The 21004-nt window shown below is 49.8% G+C and overlaps 1 protein-coding gene across 1 annotated transcript in view; it reads right to left on the bottom strand.

Annotated features, from left to right (window-relative positions):
- The window catches only part of LOC141110421 (uncharacterized), a 366841-nt gene that overhangs the window by 267609 nt on the left and 78228 nt on the right, over positions 1-21004 (bottom strand). The gene's annotated exons all lie outside the window — the stretch shown is intronic.

The following is a 21004-nucleotide window of genomic DNA, read 5'->3' as shown; positions in this document are numbered from 1 at the left end:
GGGCGCATGTTTCCTGTGTTTAGAACAGTCTGACAGCAAAATGACATTTTGAAGGAAAAAACTCATTTAAAACTACCCGCGGCTATTGCATTGCCGACAATACACATAGAAGTTCATTGATAAAAACGGCATGGGAATTCCCCAAAGGGAAACCCCGAACCAAAATAAAAAAAAAAAAATGACGTGGGAGTCCCCCTAAATTCCATACCAGGCCCTTCAGGTCTGGTATGGATATTAAGGGGAACCCCGGCCAAAATTAAAAAAAAAAAATGACGTGGGGTTCCCCCTAAATTCCATACCAGACCCTTCAGGTCTGGTATGGATTTTAAGGGGAACCCCGCGCCAAAAAAAAAAAAAAAACGGCGTGGGGTCCCCCCAAAAATCCATACCAGACCCTTATCCGAGCACGCAACCTGGCAGGCCGCAGGAAAAGAGGGGGGGACGAGAGTGCGGCCCCCCCCCTCCTGAACCGTACCAGGCCACATGCCCTCAACATTGGGAGGGTGCTTTGGGGTAGCCCCCCAAAACACCTTGTCCCCATGTTGATGAGGACAAGGGCCTCATCCCCACAACCCTGGCCGGTGGTTGTGGGGGTCTGCGGGCGGGGGGCTTATCGGAATCTGGAAGCCCCCTTTAATAAGGGGACCCCCAGATCCCGGCCCCCCCCCTGTGTGAAATGGTAAGGGGGTACAAAAGTACCCCTACCATTTCACTAAAAAACTGTCAAAAATGTTAAAAATGACAAGAGACAGTTTTTGACAATTCCTTTATTTAAATACTTCTTCTTTCTTCTATCTTCCTTCATCTTCTGGTTCTTCTGGCTCTTCTGGTTCTTCCTCCGGCGTTCTCGTCCAGCATCTCCTCTGTGGCGTCTTCTATCTTCTTCTCCTCGGGCCGCTCCGCACACATGGCATGGGGGGAGGCTCCCGCTCTTCTCTTCTTCTTCATCTTCTTCTCTTCTTCTCTTCTTCTCTTCTTCATTTTCTTCTCCGGGCCGTTCCGCATCCATGCTGGCATGAAGGGAGGCTCCCGCTGTGTGACGGCGCTCCTCGTCTGACAGTTCTTAAATAACGGGGGGCGGGGCCACCCGGTGACCCCGCCCCCCTCTGACGCACGGGACATGACGGGACTTCCCTGTGGCATTCCCCGTGACGTCACGGGGAAGTCCCGTCAAGTCACCGTGCGTCAGAGGGGGGCGGGGTCACCGGGTGGCCCCGCCCCCCGTTATTTAAGAACTGTCAGACGAGGAGCACCGTCACACAGCGGGAGCCTCCCGCCATGCTAGCATGTGTGAGGAGCGGCCCGGAGAAGAAAATGAAGAAGAGAAGAAAAGAAGAAGAGAAGAAGAAGAGAAGAGCGGGAGCCTCCCCCCATGCCATGGGTGCGGAGCGGCCCGAGGAGAAGAAGATAGAAGACGCCACGGAGGAGATGCTGGACGAGAACGCCGGAGGAAGAACCAGAAGAGCCAGAAGAACCAGAAGAACCAGAAGATGAAGGAAGATAGAAGAAAGAAGAAGTATTTAAATAAAGGAATTGTCAAAAACTGTCTCTTGTCATTTTTAACATTTTTGACAGTTTTTTAGTGAAATGGTAGGGGTACTTTTGTACCCCCTTACCATTTCACACAGGGGGGGGGCCGGGATCTGGGGGTCCCCTTGTTAAAGGGGGCTTCCAGATTCCGATAAGCCCCCCGCCCGCAGACCCCCACAACCACCGGCCAGGGTTGTGGGGATGAGGCCCTTGTCCTCATCAACATGGGGACAAGGTGTTTTGGGGGGCTACCCCAAAGCACCCTCCCAATGTTGAGGGCATGTGGCCTGGTATGGTTCAGGAGGGGAGGGGCCGCACTCTCGTCCCCCCCTCTTTTCCTGCGGCCTGCCAGGTTGCGTGCTCGGATAAGGGTCTGGTATGGATTTTTGGGGGGACCCCACGCCGTTTTTTTTTTTTTTTTGGCACGGGGTTCCCCTTAAAATCCATACCAGACCTGAAGGGTCTGGTATGGAATTTAGGGGGAACCCCACGTCATTTTTTTTTTTTAAATTTTGGCCGGGGTTCCCCTTAATATCCATACCAGACCTGAAGGGCCTGGTATGGAATTTAGGGGGACTCCCACGTCATTTTTTTTTTTTAATTTTGGTTCGGGGTTCCCCTTTGGGGAATTCCCATGCCGTTTTTATCAATGAACTTCTATGTGTATTGTCGGCAATGCAATAGCCGCGGGTAGTTTTAAATGAGTTTTTTCCTTCAAAATGTCATTTTGCTGTCAGACTGTTCTAAACACAGGAAACATGCGCCCCTTTATAGGCATACTATAGACACCCCCCAGGTATGAAATTTAAAGGGATATTACACTTTTATTGTTTGACTTTAAGCATTATTAAAATCACTGCTCCTGAAAAAACGGCCATTTTTAAAACTTTTTTTTGCATTGATCCATGTCCCCTGGGGCAGGACCCAGGTCCCCAAACACTTTTTATGACAATAACTTGCATATTAGCCTTTAAAATTAGCACTTTTGATTTCTCCCATAGACTTTTAAAGGGTGTTCCGCGGCATTCGAATTTGCGAACAGCCAATGTTCGAGTCGAACATGAGTTCGACTCGAACTCGAAGCTCATCCCTACTGCTGGGTGCTCACTCTCGAGCCCTGCTCTGTGCGTCCATAAGACCAGTAGAGCCGAGGCTCTCAGACCCGCTACCCGCTCTCTCCTCATTGGCTCACTGGCTGTGACTGACAGCAGTGGCAGCCAATGGCTGCCACTGCTGTCTTAGCCAATGAGGAGAGGGGGTCCTGGGACAGCAGAGACTCTCGTGCACATTGCTGGAATCAAGAGGGGATTCACGTAAGTAGTAGAGGGGCTGCTGCACACAGAAGGTTTTTTTTTTAACCTTCAAGCATAGAATGCATGATGGTAAAAAACCTTCAGCCTTTACAATCACTTTAAAGTGGGCCCTATCGTGCACATAGTATCAGATATACTGTATGTTTTATGTTAAGTGCATGCATGATGCCTAATAATGTGTAGGTGTAACATTTCCAGATACAGAGATCACAGTCTACTCCCTTCCCCACCCAACAATGCTTTCATCAACTTTTCTCTAAACAAGGATGGCACTGTCTTTATTCAGGCATCATCCAGGGCCAACATCTACATCCTGGACTCCCACCGCCAGTAAACGTGCGTTTTTTACTGAGAAGCCAATGTGTGCCTGCCCCTGCTGGTGCATTGGAAGTTCTTGCAATGCACATTAAAGTGTAACTAAAACCAGGACTCTGCATTTACTATATCTGGTCTCCCACACAGTGGTGGCTGGTGGTCACCCGCGCCTCCCACCCCCCCCCCCCCCCCAATAGGTCGGCCCCGCACTTACCCCATCTAAGTTGCAGACAGCGCTCTTCTGGGCATCGGGCGATAGCTTCCTCTGCGTTTCCTCCTCCCAGGCATCACGCCGTGCGTCTTCTCCCTCCTCCTCCTAGGCGGCCAATCAGATTGCCTCCCCATTCAGCCAATCGGGTTACGGGTCTCAGGACCCTCTTCCTGATTGGCCAGGAGGGGAATCAGTAAGACAATAGTGAATATTCATTTGCTATTGTTACACAAATCGGTGTGCTCGGGCACAGTGCTCTGCACCCCATGCCCACCCTTTTTTCAAGCCTATTAGAGCCTCAGGCTCTAATCACGTGCTTCAAAAAAAAAACCCATTGGAATACATGTGTCCGGCACCCCGCATGTAGATTAGGGGGCTGGACGCATTGATGGGGGGCGGCACCCCTGTGACCTGCATTATAGGCAGCCACTGCTCCCATAGTACACAGAACATGGGAATGCAATTATTTTAGTAAAATTTTAGTAAATATAAACTGCTAAATACCTTTTCTCATCAGCAGTATATAGCAGTCTTGTGACCTCTATCAGTGTCTGGTTAAAGCTTGTAGGAGGAGTTTTATTCTACTCTGACTGTCCTATGAGGCTGCATAATCCCTGACCCTCTGTCTGGACAGTGCTGATTGGCCCTGTGCCAATCACATGCACCCTCCCAAGAAAAAAAAAAAACTCTCAAGCAATACACACCAAACTGAGCATGTGCAGAGCGCCCCCAAGGCTCTGTACTACCAGGAGATGGATTGGGGAGTGTGGAAGAAGGGGGGGGATCAGAGAAGACAGAATCAAACAATCTTTTTGCACACTGCAGAGGATTAACCCCTTAGGTTCCACAAGCATGCTTTACTGCATATACAGACTGATTTCACTGTTTGGGTGTGGGTTCAATGAAACTTTAGGGCACCGGACACAGGAAAAGTGTGAACGGAGCTTTAGATAATAACCCCCAATAAAGAGAGGCCTGGAGCGAGGGAATGAAAAGAACTAGCAGAGGGCTGGCATGACAAGGTGATAAGGGAACAGCATGGGTTAACAAAATAGAGAAAAGGTGGGGGTTTAATGATTGGAGGAGAAAGTGGAATAGGTGGGGTTTAGTTTATTTAAGGAGCAAGGGGGGTGACACAGGCATCACTGCAGGGTATCTTGTCAGAGGAACAGTTTGCAGCTCCTCTCCCTGCTCAGCGATGGTGGACATCGATCGGCTTTTGGCTCAGCTGCGGACGGCTGCCGCCTCCAAGGGCCCTGAATGGCTGCAGAGCCAATTGGCCCCCCTCTTTTCTGAGCAGGCATCAGGGTCGGCAGCAAGGGGGAGGACTTCCCGCGCGCTCGGAGGTCACGGCCTCTGGAGCGTTTTTCTCCAGGAGCCTCCCCCAGAGCTTCGCGCCACAGCAGGAGCCCCCCGGACCGGGACCCGTCTGGTCCCCCAGCAAAACGTCAGCCAGTTTTAGCTGAGCCGGGCGGAATCCTTGTCACCGGCGGAGCTTCGTGGACGGGACTTCAGCGCGCACATTACCCCCGCCCGCGCGGCCGGGTCAGCATAGACTGACTGACACCCCCTTGCTGGATGTCACAGCCAGGGGGAGGTCCCAGCGATGGAGACAAACTGCCACGGCCGCCGGGCCCTCTCCGGCCTCAGCCGGCGGAGCTTCACACCGCTGGGCTGCGAGGGCAAAATGGCGCCATCCACAGGGACACGCCAGCAGTGGCCAGTGCACAAGACACACAAAAGGAACAACGGGGGGCGGAGCCAACGTCAGGAGATAGGGCCAGCAGAGACAGGTCAGCATGGTGTCCAGACTGGTGTCCCCAGCGGTAAGCGATCAGGAGGTCCAGGAGCCGTCGGGCGAACGATCAGAAGGGGAGCTGTCTGGGTCAGAAGTGGAGGATGCCCAGGAGAGTCAGGCAACAGTGGATTCGAGAGTGATGGCGGCGGGGACGCCCTCCCCTAGTCAGCCTGGTAAGTCACGATGTCTGTCTTCTATGTATAAGCCTAACACTATGCAGGGGTTGTCGGGAATACTGTAATGGTTGCAGGGGGTTCAAGGGGCACACAATGGGTGACACAGCCCCTTGTGGCCGCAGTGGGGGCCCCCCCGGACGGCAGAATCGATATCCACCCCAGGGGGGTCTGACACGCGTCTTCAAGCTTTACTGGAGGGATTACAGGGCTTGGTACAACAGTTTGTGGTAGGGACCGGGCGGCGGCATGGGTGCCGCAGAGTGGCGGATCTCCATCGGCTGCAAGGGGCCCCTGGGTCAGTCACCTACCCTTTAGCAGTTATCATGGAGCTTCATAGCGCCGCGGCTTTGACTTGGTCCACGGCTCCTGGGCTGCCAACGGCTCTGGAGGGGGAAAAATCTGGTACATCGCAGGAAAGTGGGGGCAGGACAGATGTTGTTCACATTGCAGATGCAGCAAAAATGCGAGGTATAAGTCTGTTTTGAGGGCCCGTTAGGCTCTCGCATGGAGAGACAAGATAGTGAAGGGTGAGTACGTGGAGATATTTTCGCTATTGCCCCTGGAGAAGTTTAATTTGGACAGGGTTAAACAAGATGATAGCAAGAAGGAGGATGAGGAAAAACTGAGATACAGTTTGATCCCGCGCATGTTCACAAATTGGCTGCAGGCGTTTGCCATTATGGAAAGCGTGATAAGCGAAAAGAACCCCAAACACTGTTTGGCACTTTTCTGTTACACAGACGTGGTGGGGGAAGCTTACAGAGTCTACAGAGGTTCGGCCTGGCGGCGGTATGACGAACAGTTCAGACAGCGCAGGGCCGTCCGTCGTCCCTAAGATAGGATCACAAGGTCATTAGCCTCTGGATGAAGCTGATGTCGTCGGCGAGGGCCCCAAATCAGTTTTTTCCAGGACAGCCGGCCTCCAAAAAATGAGGTGTCTGCTGGCAGTACAATGAGGGAACCTGCAAGTTTGGGGGAGCATGTCGTTTTAAACTCGAGTGCTCCGGCTGCAGGGGATCCCATCCCGTCTCACGCTGTTTCAAAAAAGGCAAGGGATGAGGCTGGGATTTTAGCAACAAAAGGGTGAGGGTGGAAAGGATGCAAATTTTTCTAAATAGGTATCCTGATCGGGAGGCCGCTAGGCTGATGAGGGAGGGATTTGCCGAGGGTTTCTTTATCCCTTGCTCTTGATCGGCCATCCTGCCGGCATCTAAGAATTTGTGTTCGGCTTTGCTCCATCCCAGGGTAGTGGGGAAAAAATTGGGTAGGGAAGTGGCGCTAGGCTGCATGGTGGGGCCTTTCAGTGATCGGCCTATGGAAGAGTTGGTGATTTGCCCTTTAGGAGTGGTGCCCAAAAAGGAGCCCACCAAGTTTAGGCTCATACACGTCCTTTGATGCGGCAGTGGGCTGGGTTCATCGCTGTGGTAAGGGGGCACTGATGGCAAAAGCAGATATCAGACCGGCTTTCCGCTTGCTCCCGGTTCATCCGGACAGCTTTTGGCTTTTGGGGTGCTGTTGGCAAGGGGAATTTTATGTTGATCGGTGCTTGTCCATTGGTTCCTCCATTTCGTGCACATTGTTCGAAACATTCAGCTCCTTTGTAGAATGGGTGGTTAGGGACGTTTCCGGGCCGAATTCCATAATTCATTACCTGGATGATTTTCTTTGTGTGGGTCCACGGTCGTCTACCGTGTGTGCAGTGTTGCTATCCACACTGCAACACATGGCGGACGCATTTGGGATCCCATTGGCAGAGGACAAGACAGAGGGCCCGACCACCGCTCTTAGCTTTTTGGGCATTGTCATTGACTCTGAAGCTATGGAGTGTCGATTACCAGAGGTGAAGTTGGGTACACTGAAGTTGGAGATTCAGGGGATTCTGGGGCTACGGAAGATTCAGCTGAGGCAGCTGCAATCTTTATTAGGAAAGTTGAACTTTGCATGCCGCATTATTCCCATGGCCGGGTTGTTTTGCCAACGGCTGTCAGCAGCAACTGCGGGGGTCCGATCCCCCACTCATTTCATTTGAATTACCAGGGAGCATCGCAAGGATTTGAGGGTGTGGGATACCTTCTTGACGGACTACAATGGCAGATCAGTCTGGATGTCCGGCCCGGTGAGTAACTGGGACTTGGGGCTCTTTACGGTTCTGCCAGAGGTGCATTGCCTTGCTGGACAGGCCTCCGGACGTTTTGGTTTTCCACATTGAGGGGGGAACGATTTTGGGGGTTGTGCATTGGGGTGCTTATTAAGGACATTGAATTTGATTTCCTTCGGATCCGGACGACCTTCCCTGACATGTTGATCGTCTGGTCAGACATTGTAGCCAGGACGAATTGGCGACTGGCGAGGTCGGTGGATAAACTAAATAAAGCCCGCATTAAGGTTAATAAGATGGTGAGCTGTTTCGTGGTTCGGAATGGGGGCTTGGTGATCCGCCATAGCGAATTGACGTTGGGCTGTATCTCAGAAGGGATGGGGTTCAACTGTCAGCAGTGGGCATTGATTTTTGGTCTCTGGGACTGTAGGGATACAGTGGGCTTTGAGAGTGTGCGGGGGCTCCCAAGGGTAAGTGGTTACCCTTGTTAGCAGTGGCGGTGGTGGTCTTTGATGGTGGCAAGTAACCTATGAGATGGAAGTGTGGGGGACCCATCGGTGGTATGGGCCCACAGTGTATTCAGTTAACACGGGTTAACTGAATGATGGTAATGGTGGCACTGCGGGAATGGTTTTGTCTCTGGGGTGGTGTGACACGGCTGGAGGTCTAATACGAAAAGCCTGCAGTGTGGAAGTTGTATGGCGTTATATTAGGAATAGGGATGAGCCGAACACCCCCCCCGGTTCGGTTCGCACCAGAACCTGCGTACGGACCGAAAATTCGCACGAACGTAAGAACCCCCATTGACGTCTATGGGACTCAAACGTTCGAAATCAAAAGTGCTCATTTTAAAGGCTAATTTGCATGGTATTGTCCTAAAAAGGGTTTGGGGACCCGGGTCCTGCCCCAGGGGACATGTATTAATGCAAAAAAAACTTTTAAAAAGGCAGTTTTTTCGGGAGCAGTGATTTTAATGATGCTTGAAGTAAAAAAAAAAAAGGGAAATATTCCATTAAATATCGTACCTGGGGGTGTCTATAGTATGCCTGTAAAGTGGCGCGTGTTTCCCGTGCTTAGAACAGTCCCTGCACAAAATGTAATTTTTAAAGGAAAAAAAGTCATTTAAAACTGCTTGCGGCTTTAATGTAATGTCGGGTCCTGGCAATATGGATGAAAATCAGTGAGACAAACGGCATGGGTACCCCCCAGTCCATTATCAGGCCCTTTGGGTCTTGATATTAAGGGGAACCCCGCACCCAAATTGAACAAGGAAAGGTGTGGGGCCCCCAGGCCCTATATACTCTGAACAGCAGTATACAGGCTCTGTACTCTGAACAGCAGTATACAGGCGGTGCAAACAAGACAGGGACTGTAGGTTTGTTGTTAAGTAGAATCTGTTTGTAATTTTGAACTGGTACATTTTTAAAGTGTTTAGCTCCAGCCAAAAAATCTATTTTAAGCTTTTTGGAAAACATAGGGAAGGGTTATCACCCCTGTGACATTTGTTTTGCTGTCTGTGCTCCTCTTCAGAAGATTTCACCTTACTTTTTGTCCCAATGACAAATGTTTTTTGAAAATTTGGGGGTTTTTGTGAAACAAGGATTGGTGATAAAGCATCAGTGGAAAGGAGAAAAGTTTTTCCCATATTAACTCTTACAGGAGAGAATTTCCCTTCCTAGGGGTAGATTTCATCTCACTTCCTGTTGTCTCCTTCCGTTTGCAAGTAGGAGTCGTTTGTAAGTTGGATGTTTGAAAGTAGGGGCCTGCCCTATAAACTCAGCAGAAATTTGGGCCTTAGGTTGTTGTTGTAGCCACAACACTGTAAGCCCTCACAGGGCCCTGCTGTGATATATCAAGAATTGTAATTACATGCCCCTGTTGATCAGGGGCAGAAAAATTGGGCCTTTGGTGGTGGTGCTGGTGCCACAACACTGTAAGTCCTCACAGATACTCTTGTTGGGTGCAGAAACGGGCCCTGCTGTGAAAAATTAGATCAAAAATTGTAATTACATGCCCCTGTTGAACAGGGGCAGAAAAATTGGGCCTTTGGTGGTGGTGGTGGTGGTGCTGGTGCCATAACACTGTAAGTCCTCACAGATACTCTTGGTGGACACAGAAACGGGCCCTGCTGTGAAATATTAGATCAAGAATTGTAATTACATGCCCCTGTTGAACAGGGGCAGAAAAATTGGGCCTTTGGTGGTGGTGCTGGTGCCACAACACTGTAAGTCCTCACAGACACTCTTGGTGGGCGCAGAAATGGGCCCTGCTATGAAATATTAGATCAAGAATTGTTATTACATGCCCCTGTTGAACAGGGGCAGAAAAATTGGGCCTTTGGTGGTGGTGGTGGTGCCACAACACTGTAAGTCCTCACAGATACCCTTGGTGGGCGCAGAAACAGGCCCTGCTGTGAAATATTAGATCAAGAATTGTAATTACATGCCCCTGTTGAACAGGGGCAGAAAAATTGGGCCTTTGGTGGTGGTGGTGGTGCTGGTGCCACAACACTGTAAGTCCTCACAGATACTCTTGGTGGGCGCAGAAACGGGCCCTGCTGTGAAATATTAGATCAAGAATTCTAATTACATGCCCCTGTTGAACAGGGGCTGAAAAATTGGGCCTTAGGCACTGGTGCTGGTGCCACAACACTGCAACACCTCAAAGATACTCTAGTTGGAGCGCAGGAACTAGCCCTGCTGCAAAGGATTGCATCAAAAATTGTAATTACACGCCCCTGTTAAACAGGGGCTGAAAAATTGGGCCCTAGGCACTGGTGCTGGTGCCACAACACTGCAACCCCTCACAGATACTCTAGTTGGAGCGCAGGAACTAGCCCTGCTGCAAAGAATTGCGTGAAAAATTGTAATTACATGCCCCTGTTAAACAGGGGCTGAAAAATTGGGCCTTAAGCACTGGTGGCGGGACTGGCGGCGCCCAGAACCAAAAATGTTCTTACAAGCTATCATCATGATCATTGAGTAGGAAGAGGATAATTACTCAGTATAACAGGATAGTCACTCAGCATCAGCATAGGCAGTCTTTAAAGGGATCTGACATTTCAAAAAAATGTATTCGGTTACATCAGCATCAGGTGCTTGGTAGCTGGTGGTGATCCAAGACTGATTCATATTTATGAAGGTCAGTCGATCGACCAAGTCGGTGGACAGACGCACCCTGTGATGCTCAATTGCATACTGTGCAAGCTCTGGCCAGTGATCCATCCTCAAGACCCAGTAACCCAGAGGATTTTCGGTGGGAAAGGTGTCCAAGTCATATCTTGCCCCTAGGTATTCCTGCACCATGTAAAACAGACGCTGGCGATGGTTGCTGGAACCGATCATACCTTGGGGCTGCGGACTAAAAAATTGTCTGAACGCATTGGTCAGACGGCCACCTTCTCCACCACTCCTTCTTTGACTAACCGAAGCCTCAGCAACACGTTGTCCAGAAACAGGAGTTTGTAACCTCCCAGTCTCTGGGAACACGTTGCACAGACCTTTCTGCAAGGCCTCCCGAAGATGTTTCATCCTCTGCTCCCTCTGCAACGGCAAGATAAGGTCCGCAACCTTACCCTTGTAACGTGGATCAAGGAGGGTTGCCAGCCAGTATTGTTTCTTCTCCTTGATACCACGAATATGAGGATCCTTCCGCAGGCTTTGCAGGATCAGGGAGGCCATTCAACGTAGGTTTGCTGAGGCATTCGGTCCGGAGTCCCCTAGTTTACTAAGGTTGACATGATCTGCAGCCACCTCCTCCCAGCCACGTACAAGTCCATGTATTTCTTGGGACTGTAAATGATCCCTTAAAGACTGCTGCTGATGCCGAGTGCCAGGCTCCACCTCCATACTGACACAATCCTCCTCCTCCTCTTCCTGTGTGAGACGGCCACCTTCTCCACTGCTCCTTCTTTGACTGACCGAAGCCTCAGCAACACGTTGTCCAGAAACAGGTGTTTGTAACCTCCCAGTCTCTGGGAACGCGTTGCACAGACCTTTCTGCAAGGCCTACCGAAGAAGTTTCATCCTCTGCTCCTTCTGTGATGGCAAGATAAGGTCCGCAACCTTCCCTTGTAACGTGGATCAAGGAGGGTTGCCAGCCAGTATTGTTCCTTCTCCTTGATACCACGAATATGAGGATCCTTCCGCAGGCTTTGCAGGATCAGGGAGGCCATGCAGCGTAGGTTTGCTGAGGCATTTGGTCTGGAGTCCTCTGGGTCACTAAGGATGACATGATCCGCAGCCACCTCCTCCCAACAACGTACAAGTCCATGTGTTTCTTGGGACTGTAAATGATCCCTTAAAGACTGCTGCTGATGCTGAGTGCCAGGCCTTGTCCTATTCCTGTGTAATCGGCGGGCTCGCAGGAACATTATCTAGATAAAGGGGGCCTTGAGAGCTAAGGAAGCCCTCCTCTTCCTGCCTCTGTTCTGCCTCAAGTGCCCTGTCCATTATTCCATGCAGTGTGTGCTCCAACAGGTGGACAAGGGGGACAGTGTCACTGATGCATGCACTGTCACTGCTCACCATCCTCGTGGCATCCTCGTGGCATCCTCAAATGGTGACAGGACAGTGCATGCATCCCTGATCATGGCCCACTGGCATGGGGAAAAAAAAAACAAGCTCCCCTGACCCTGTCCTGGTGCCATAGTCGCACAGGTACTCATTGATGGCCCTCTGCTGCGTGTGCAGCCGCTGCAGCATGGCCAACGTTGAGTTCCACCTGTTGGGCATGTCACAGATTAGGCGGTTCTTGGGCAGGTTAAATTCCTTTTGGAGGTCTGCCAGCCAAGTACTGGCATTATATGACTGGCGGAAATGCACACAGACTTTCCTGGCCTGCCTCAGGACATCCTGTAAGCCCGGGTACCTGCCCAAGAACCGCTGCACCACCAAGTTAAGGACGTGAGCCAAACAGGGCACATGAGTCAGTTGTCCCTGTCGGAGGGCAGAGAGGAGGTTGGTGCCATTGTCGCAAACCACCATTCCTGCCTTAAGTTGGCGTGGCGTCAACCACCTCTGAACCTGCCCCTGCAGAGCTGACAGAACCTCTGCCCCAGTGTGGCTCCTATCTCCCAAGCACACCAGCTCAAGCACCGCATGGCATCTTTTGGCCTGCATACTTGCGTAGCCCCTTGAACGCCTACGGAGCACTGCTGGTTCCGAGGACAAAGCACAGGAAAAGGCCATGGAGGAAGAAGAAGAGGAGGGGGTGGAGGAGAGAGGTGTGTCAGAATTATTAGTAGTGGCATTTTGGAGGCGTGGTGGCGGAACAACCTCCAACACTAATGCACCTTGTCCTGCATCCTTCCCAGCTGCCAGCAGAGTCACCCAATGCGCCGTGAAACTTAGGTAACGTCCCTGTCCATGCCTGCTGGACCACGAGTCAGCGGTAATATCCACCTTACCGCTGGCCGCCCTGTCCAGCGAGGCATGGACATTGCCTTCCACATGCCGGTAGAGAGCCGGAATCGCCTTCCGTGAGAAAAAGTGGCGTTTGGGTACCTGCCACTGAGGAACTGCACATTCCACAAACTCATGGAAAGGGGCAGAGTCTACCAACTGAAAAGGTAGCAGTGGAAGTGCTAGCAATTTTGCCAAGCTAGCATTCAACCGCTGGGCATGTGGATGGCTGGGAGCGAACTTCTTTTGGCGGTGCAGCAGCTGCTGCAGGGAAATTTGCCTGGTACAATCTGACATCGGTGTAACGAAAGCAGATTGCCCACAAGTACTTGGCTGTGACACACCTAATTCTACACCTTCATTCCTCTCAGTGCAGGTCTCAGAGAGGACTGAAGGTATAGTGGGGTTGGAGATCTCAGCTGACGAGGAGCAAGGAGAGGTCCTCTTTGTTCTTTGGTGTGGGTCTTTTAGATACGCTTGCCAACTAACTGCATGGTAAGTCAATATATGTCTGGTCAAGCATGTGGTGCCCAAGCGGGAGATGTTTTGGCCACGCGAGATATGCTTGAGACATATGTTGCAAATAGCAGCGGTGCGATCTGATGGACTCGTCTCAAAAAAGGCCCACACCAAAGAGCTTTTGGAATAACGCGCAGAGACAGCAGCGCCCTGCACATGCGGAGCTTTGCGGTGTGATGCACTTAGTGTGCTGCCATTAGGCTGGCCCCTGGAGGGCATCCTGCCTCGTTGGTGATGTGCCTCCTCCTCCTCCTCTCTCCTATCAGGCACCCACGTTAAGTCAGTGATAGGGATGAGCTTCGAGTTCGAGTCGAACTCATGTTCGACTCGAACATTGGCTGTTCGCAAGTTCACCGAACTGCGAACAATTTGGGGTGTTCGCGGCAAATTCGAATGCCGCGGAACACCCTTTAAAAGTCTATGGGAGAAATCAAATGTGCTAATTTTAAAGGCTAATATGCAAGTTATTGTCATAAAAAGTGTTTGGGGACCTGGGTCCTGCCCCAGGGGACATGGATCAATGCAAAAAAAAGTTTTAAAAACGGACGTTTTTTCAGGAGCAGTGATTTTAATAATGCTTAAAGTCAATCAATAAAAGTGTAATATCCCTTTAAATTTCGTACCTGGGGGGTGTCTATAGTGTGCCTGTAAAGGGGCGCATGTTTCCTGTGTTTAGAACAGTCTGACAGCAAAATGACATTTTGAAGGAAAAAACTCATTTAAAACTACCCGCGGCTATTGCATTGCCGACAATACACATAGAAGTTCATTGATAAAAATGGCATGGGAATTCCCCAAAGGGGAACCCCGGCCAAAATTAAAAAAAAAAAATGACGTGGGGTTCCCCCTAAATTCCATACCAGACCCTTCAGGTCTGGTATGGATTTTAAGGGGAACCCCGCGCCAAAAAAAAAAATAAAACGGCGTGGGGTCCCCCCAAAAATCCATACCAGACCCTTATCCGAGCACGCAACCTGGCAGGCCGCAGGAAAAGAGGGGGGGACGAGAGTGCGGCCCCCCCTCCCTCCTGAACCGTACCAGGCCACATGCCCTCAACATTGGGAGGGTGCTTTGGGGTAGCCCCCCAAAACACCTTGTCCCCATGTTGATGAGGACAAGGGCCTCATCCCCACAACCCTGGCCGGTGGTTGTGGGGGTCTGCGGGCGGGGGCTTATCGGAATCTGGAAGCCCCCTTTAACAAGGTGACCCCCAGATCCCGGCCCCCCCCCTGTGTGAAATAGTAAGGGGGTACATAAGTACCCCTACCATTTCACGAAAAAAGTGTCAAAAATGTTAAAAATGACAAGAGACCGTTTTTGACAATTCCTTTATTTAAATGCTTCTTCTTTCTTCTATCTTCCTTCATCTTCTGGTTCTTCTGGCTCTTCTGGTTCTTCCTCCGGCGTTCTCGTCCAGCATCTCCTCCGCGGCGTCTTCTATCTTCTTCTCCTCGGGCCGCTCCGCACCCATGGCATGGGGGGGAGGCTCCCGCTCTTCTCTTCTTCTTTTCTTCTCTTCTTCTCTTCTTCATTTTCTTCTCCGGGCCGCTCCGCAATCCATGCTGGCATGGAGGGAGGCTCCCGCTGTGTGACGGCGCTCCTCGTCTGACAGTTCTTAAATAACGGGGGGGCGGGGCCACCCGGTGACCTCGCCTCCCTCTGACGCACGGTGACTTGACGGGACTTCCCTGTGACGTCACGGGGAATGCCACAGGGAAGTCCCGTCAAGTCACCGTGCGTCAGAGGGGGGCGGGGTCACCAGGTGGCCCCGCCCCCCGTTATTTAAGAACTGTCAGACGAGGAGCGCCGTCACACAGAGGGAGCCTCCCTCCATGCCAGCATGGATTGCGGAGCGGCCCGGAGAAGAAAATGAAGAAGAGAAGAAGAGAAGAAAAGAAGAAGAGAAGAGCGGGAGCCTCCCCCCATGCCATGGTGGCGGAGCGGCCCGAGGAAAAGAAGACAGAAGACGCAGCGGAGGAGATGCTGGACGAGAACGCCGGAGGAAGAACCAGAAGAGCCAGAAGAACCAGAAGAACCAGAAGATGAAGGAAGATAGAAGAAAGAAGAAGCATTTAAATAAAGGAATTGTCAAAAACTGTCTCTTGTCATTTTTAACATTTTTGACACTTTTTTCGTGAAATGGTAGGGGTACTTATGTACCCCCTTACTATTTCACACAGGGGGGGGGCCGGGATCTGGGGGTCACCTTGTTAAAGGGGGCTTCCAGATTCCGATAAGCCCCCGCCCGCAGACCCCCACAACCACCGGCCAGGGTTGTGGGGATGAGGCCCTTGTCCTCATCAACATGGGGACAAGGTGTTTTGGGGGGCTACCCCAAAGCACCCTCCCAATGTTGAGGGCATGTGGCCTGGTACGGTTCAGGAGGGAGGGGGGGCCGCACTCTCGTCCCCCCCTCTTTTCCTGTGGCCTGCCAGGTTGCGTGCTCAGATAAGGGTCTGGTATGGATTTTTGGGGGGACCCCACGCCATTTTTTTTTTTTTTTTGGCCGGGGTTCCCCTTAATATCCATACCAGACCTGAAGGGCCTGGTATGGAATTTAGGAGGACTCCCACGTCATTTTTTTTTTTAAATTTTGGTTCGGGGTTCCCCTTTGGGGAATTCCCATGCCGTTTTTATCAATGAACTTCTATGTGTATTGTCGGCAATGCAATAGCCGCGGGTAGTTTTAAATGAGTTTTTTCCTTCAAAATGTCATTTTGCTGTCAGACTGTTCTAAACACAGGAAACATGCGCCCCTTTACAGGCATACTATAGACACCCCCCAGGTACGAAATTTAAAGGGATATTACACTTTTATTGTTTGACTTTAAGCATTATTAAAATCACTGCTCCTGAAAAAACGGCCGTTTTTAAAACTTTTTTTTGCATTGATCCATGTCCCCTGGGGCAGGACCCAGGTCCCCAAACACTTTTTATGACAATAACTTGCATATAAGCCTTTAAAATTAGCACTTTTGATTATTCATGTTCGTGTCCCATAGACTTTAACGGTGTTCGCATGTTCGAACGAACTTTTTTCCTGTTCGCATGTTCTGGTGCGAACCGAACAGGGGGGTGTTCGGCTCATCCCTAGTCAGTGACCTCATCATCCCCTCCCTCTTCATCACTGGATCAAACCTGGCAGTATGCTGCAGCAGGGGGAACATGACTGCCAGATTGCTGTCCTTCTTGGGCACCTCCTCTGTCCGTGCTCACGTTACTGGCTTCATCTAGCTCAGTATCATCATCAGAGCCTTCTAAACGCTGGGCATCCTCCTGGAGCATGTACCCAACACTGTGGTCAAACAGTTCAAGGGACTCCTCAGGAAGACATGGTGGGGCTAGGGAAGGAGTCACTGATGCCATTGAGCCGAGGGAAGAGGCCGCGTTGGCAGCTGCTTTGCCAGACAAAGTACCCTGAGCATGGGTGAGAGAGGATGAGGAGGATGAGGACGGCTTGGTCATCCACTCGACCAAGTCTTCCGCATGTTGCGGCTCAGCACAGCCAGCTGCCGAAAAAAAGGCCAAGCATGTCCCACGGCCACGTGCTGATGAGGATGCACCGTCTCCATGACCAGCACTGTTGCCTCTAGGCACAGAGACTGCTTGCCCTCTTTTATAGGCTTGTGACTGTCTGCCTCTCCTTGTTGGCCTTGCAGACATACTAATGGCCTGCAGTGAGATGTAGCTGCACTAAGCTGGGATATATATATATATATATATATATATATATATATACTGTATATATATATATATACTGATACTGCAGCTAGCAAAATCAACTGCCTGCCTGTAGTATGAGAACACCACCAATCTTCTACAGGTAGCTTTAGATGAACACTGTGCAGAGGTCGCACTACACTAACTTGTAGCTTTAGCTGAACACTGTGCAGAGGACGCACTACTACACCAACGTTAAAATAATGTAGCTGCCTGCGGTAGTGATAGGATCAAGAAAACTCTACCAACCTTCTACAGGTAGCTTTAGCTGAACACTGCAGAGGTTGCACTAGACTAACGTGTAAATAATGTAGCTGCCTACGGTAATGATAGGATCAGGAAAACACCACCAACCTTCTACAGGTAGCTTTAGCTGAACACTGTGCAGAGGTCACACTACACTAACGTGTAAATAATGTAGCTGCCTGCGATGCAGTGATAGGATCAGGAAAACACCACCAACCTTCTACAGATAGCTTTAGCTGAACACTCTGAGGAGGATGCACTACACTAACTTGTAGCTTTAGCTGAACACTGTGCAGAGGTCGCACTTCACTAACTTGTAGCTTTAGCTGAACACTGTGAGGAGGACGCACTACACTAACTTGTAGCTTTAGCTGAACACTGTTCAGAGGACGCACTACACTAACTTGTAGCTTTAGCTGAACACTGTGCAGAGGTCGCACTACACTAACTTGTAGCTTTAGCTGAACACTGTGAGGAGGACGCACTACACTAACTTGTAGCTTTAGGTGAACACTGTGCACTACACTAACTTGTAGCTTTAGCTGAACACTGTGCAGAGGTCGCACTACACTAACGTGTAAATAATGTAGCTGCCTGCGGTAGTGATAGGATTAGGAAAACACCACCAGCCTTTTACAGATAGCTTTAGCTGAACACTGTGAAGAGGACGCACTACACTAATGTTAAAATAATGTAGCTGCCTGCGGTACTGATAGGATCAGGAAAACAACACCAACCTTCTACAGGTAGCTTTAGCTGAACACTGTGCAGAGGTCGCACTACACTAACTTGTAGCTTTAGCTGAACACTGTGAGGAGGACGCACTACACTAACTTGTAGCTTTAGCTGAACACTGTGCAGAGGTCGCACAACACTAACTTGTAGCTTTAGCTGAACACTCTAAGGAAGACGCACTACACTAACTTGTAGCTTTAGCTGAACACTGTGCAGAGGTCGCACTACACTAACTTGTAGCTTTAGCTGAACACTGTGAGGAGGACGCATTACACTAACTTGAAGCTTTAGCTGAACACTGTGAGGAGGCCGCACTACACTAACTTGTAGCTTTAGCTGAACACTGTGCAGAGGTCGCACTACACTAACTTGTAGCTTTAGCTGAACACTGTGAGGAGGACGCACTACACTAACTTGTAGCTTTAGCTGAACACTGTGCAGAGGTCGCACTACACTAACTTGTAGCTTTAGCTGAACACTGTAAGGAAGACGCACTACACTAACTTGTAGCTTTAGCTGAACACTGTGCAGAGGTCGCACTACACTAACTTGTAGCTTTAGCTGAACACTGTGAGGAGGACGCATTACACTAACTTGTAGCTTTAGCTGAACACTGTGAGGAGGCCGCACTACACTAACTTGTAGCTTTAGCTGAACACTGTGCAGAGGTCGCACTACACTAACTTGTAGCTTTAGCTGAACACTGTGAGGAAGACGCACTTCACTAATTTGTAGCTTTAGCTGAACACTGTGAAGAGTACGCACTACACTAACTTGTAGCTTTAGCTGAACACTGTGCAGAGGTCGCACTACACTAACTTGTAGCTTTAGCTGAACACTGTGAGGAGGACGCACTACACTAACTTGTAGCTTTAGCTGAACACTGTGCACTACACTAACTTGTAGCTCTAGATGAACACTGTTCAGAGGACACACTACACTAACTTGTAGCTTTAGCTGAACACCGTGCAGAGGTCGCACTTTACGAACTTGTAGCTTTAGCTGAACACTGTTCAGAGGACGCACTACACTAACTTGTAGCTTTAGCTGAACACTGTTCAGAGGACACACTACACTAACTTGTAGCTTTAGCTGAACACTGTGCAGAGGTCGCACTACACTAACTTGTAGCTTTAGCTGAACACTGTGAGGAGGACGCACTACACTAACTTGTAGCTTTAGCTGAACACTGTGCACTACACTAACTTGTAGCTTTAGCTGAACACTGTGCAGAGGTCGCACTAAACTAACGTGTAAATAATGTAGCTGCCTGCGGTAGTGATAGGATTAGGAAAACACCACCAACCTTTTACAGATAGCTTTAGCTGAACACTGTGAAGAGGACGCACTACACTAACGTTAAAATAATGTAGCTGCCTGCAGTAGTGATAGGATCAGGAAAACAACACCAACCTTCTACAGGTAGCTTTAGCTGAACACTGTGCAGAGGTCGCACTACACTAACTTGTAGCTTTAGCTGAACACTGTGAGGAGGACGCACTACACTAACTTGTAGCTTTAGCTGAACACTGTGCAGAGGTCGCACAACACTAACTTGTAGCTTTAGCTGAACACTCTAAGGAAGACGCACTACACTAACTTGTAGCTTTAGCTGAACACTGTGCAGAGGTCGCACTACACTAACTTGTAGCTTTAGCTGAACACTGTGAGGAGGACGCATTACACTAACTTGAAGCTTTAGCTGAACACTGTGAGGAGGCCGCACTACACTAACTTGTAGCTTTAGCTGAACACTGTGCAGAGGTCGCACTACACTAACTTGTAGCTTTAGCTGAACACTGTGAGGAGGACGCACTACACTAACTTGTAGCTTTAGCTGAACACTGTGCAGAGGTCGCACTACACTAACTTGTAGCTTTAGCTGAACACTGTAAGGAAGACGCACTACACTAACTTGTAGCTTTAGCTGAACACTGTGCAGAGGTCGCACTACACTAACTTGTAGCTTTAGCTGAACACTGTGAGGAGGACGCATTACACTAACTTGTAGCTTTAGCTGAACACTGTGAGGAGGCCGCACTACACTAACTTGTAGCTTTAGCTGAACACTGTGCAGAGGTCGCACTACACTAACTTGTAGCTTTAGCTGAACACTGTGAGGAAGACGCACTTCACTAATTTGTAGCTTTAGCTGAACACTGTGAAGAGTACGCACTACACTAACTTGTAGCTTTAGCTGAACACTGTGCAGAGGTCGCACTACACTAACTTGTAGCTTTAGCTGAACACTGTGAGGAGGACGCACTACACTAACTTGTAGCTTTAGCTGAACACTGTGCACTACACTAACTTGTAGCTCTAGATGAACACTGTTCAGAGGACACACTACACTAACTTGTAGCTTTAGCTGAACACCGTGCAGAGGTCGCACTTTACGAACTTGTAGCTTTAGCTGAACACTGTTCAGAGGACGCACTACACTAACTTGTAGCTTTAGCTGAACACTGTTCAGAGGACACACTACACTAACTTGTAGCTTTAGCTGAACACTGTGCAGAGGTCGCACTACACTAACTTGTAGCTTTAGCTGAACACTGTGAGGAGGACGCACTACACTAACTTGTAGCTTTAGCTGAACACTGTGCACTACACTAACTTGTAGCTTTAGCTGAACACTGTGCAGAGGTCGCACTAAACTAACGTGTAAATAATGTAGCTGCCTGCGGTAGTGATAGGATTAGGAAAACACCACCAACCTTTTACAGATAGCTTTAGCTGAACACTGTGAAGAGGACGCACTACACTAACGTTAAAATAATGTAGCTGCCTGCAGTAGTGATAGGATCAGGAAAACAACACCAACCTTCTACAGGTAGCTTTAGCTGAACACTGTGCAGAGGTCGCACTACACTAACTTGTAGCTTTAGCTGAACACTGTGAGGAGGACGCACTACACTAACTTGTAGCTTTAGCTGAACAC

The sequence above is a fragment of the Aquarana catesbeiana genome, linkage group LG10, assembly GCF_042186555.1.
Source record: "Aquarana catesbeiana isolate 2022-GZ linkage group LG10, ASM4218655v1, whole genome shotgun sequence".
In the NCBI taxonomy this organism is placed as follows: domain Eukaryota; kingdom Metazoa; phylum Chordata; class Amphibia; order Anura; family Ranidae; genus Aquarana; species Aquarana catesbeiana.
This window is presented reverse-complemented; position numbering and strand designations above follow the sequence as displayed.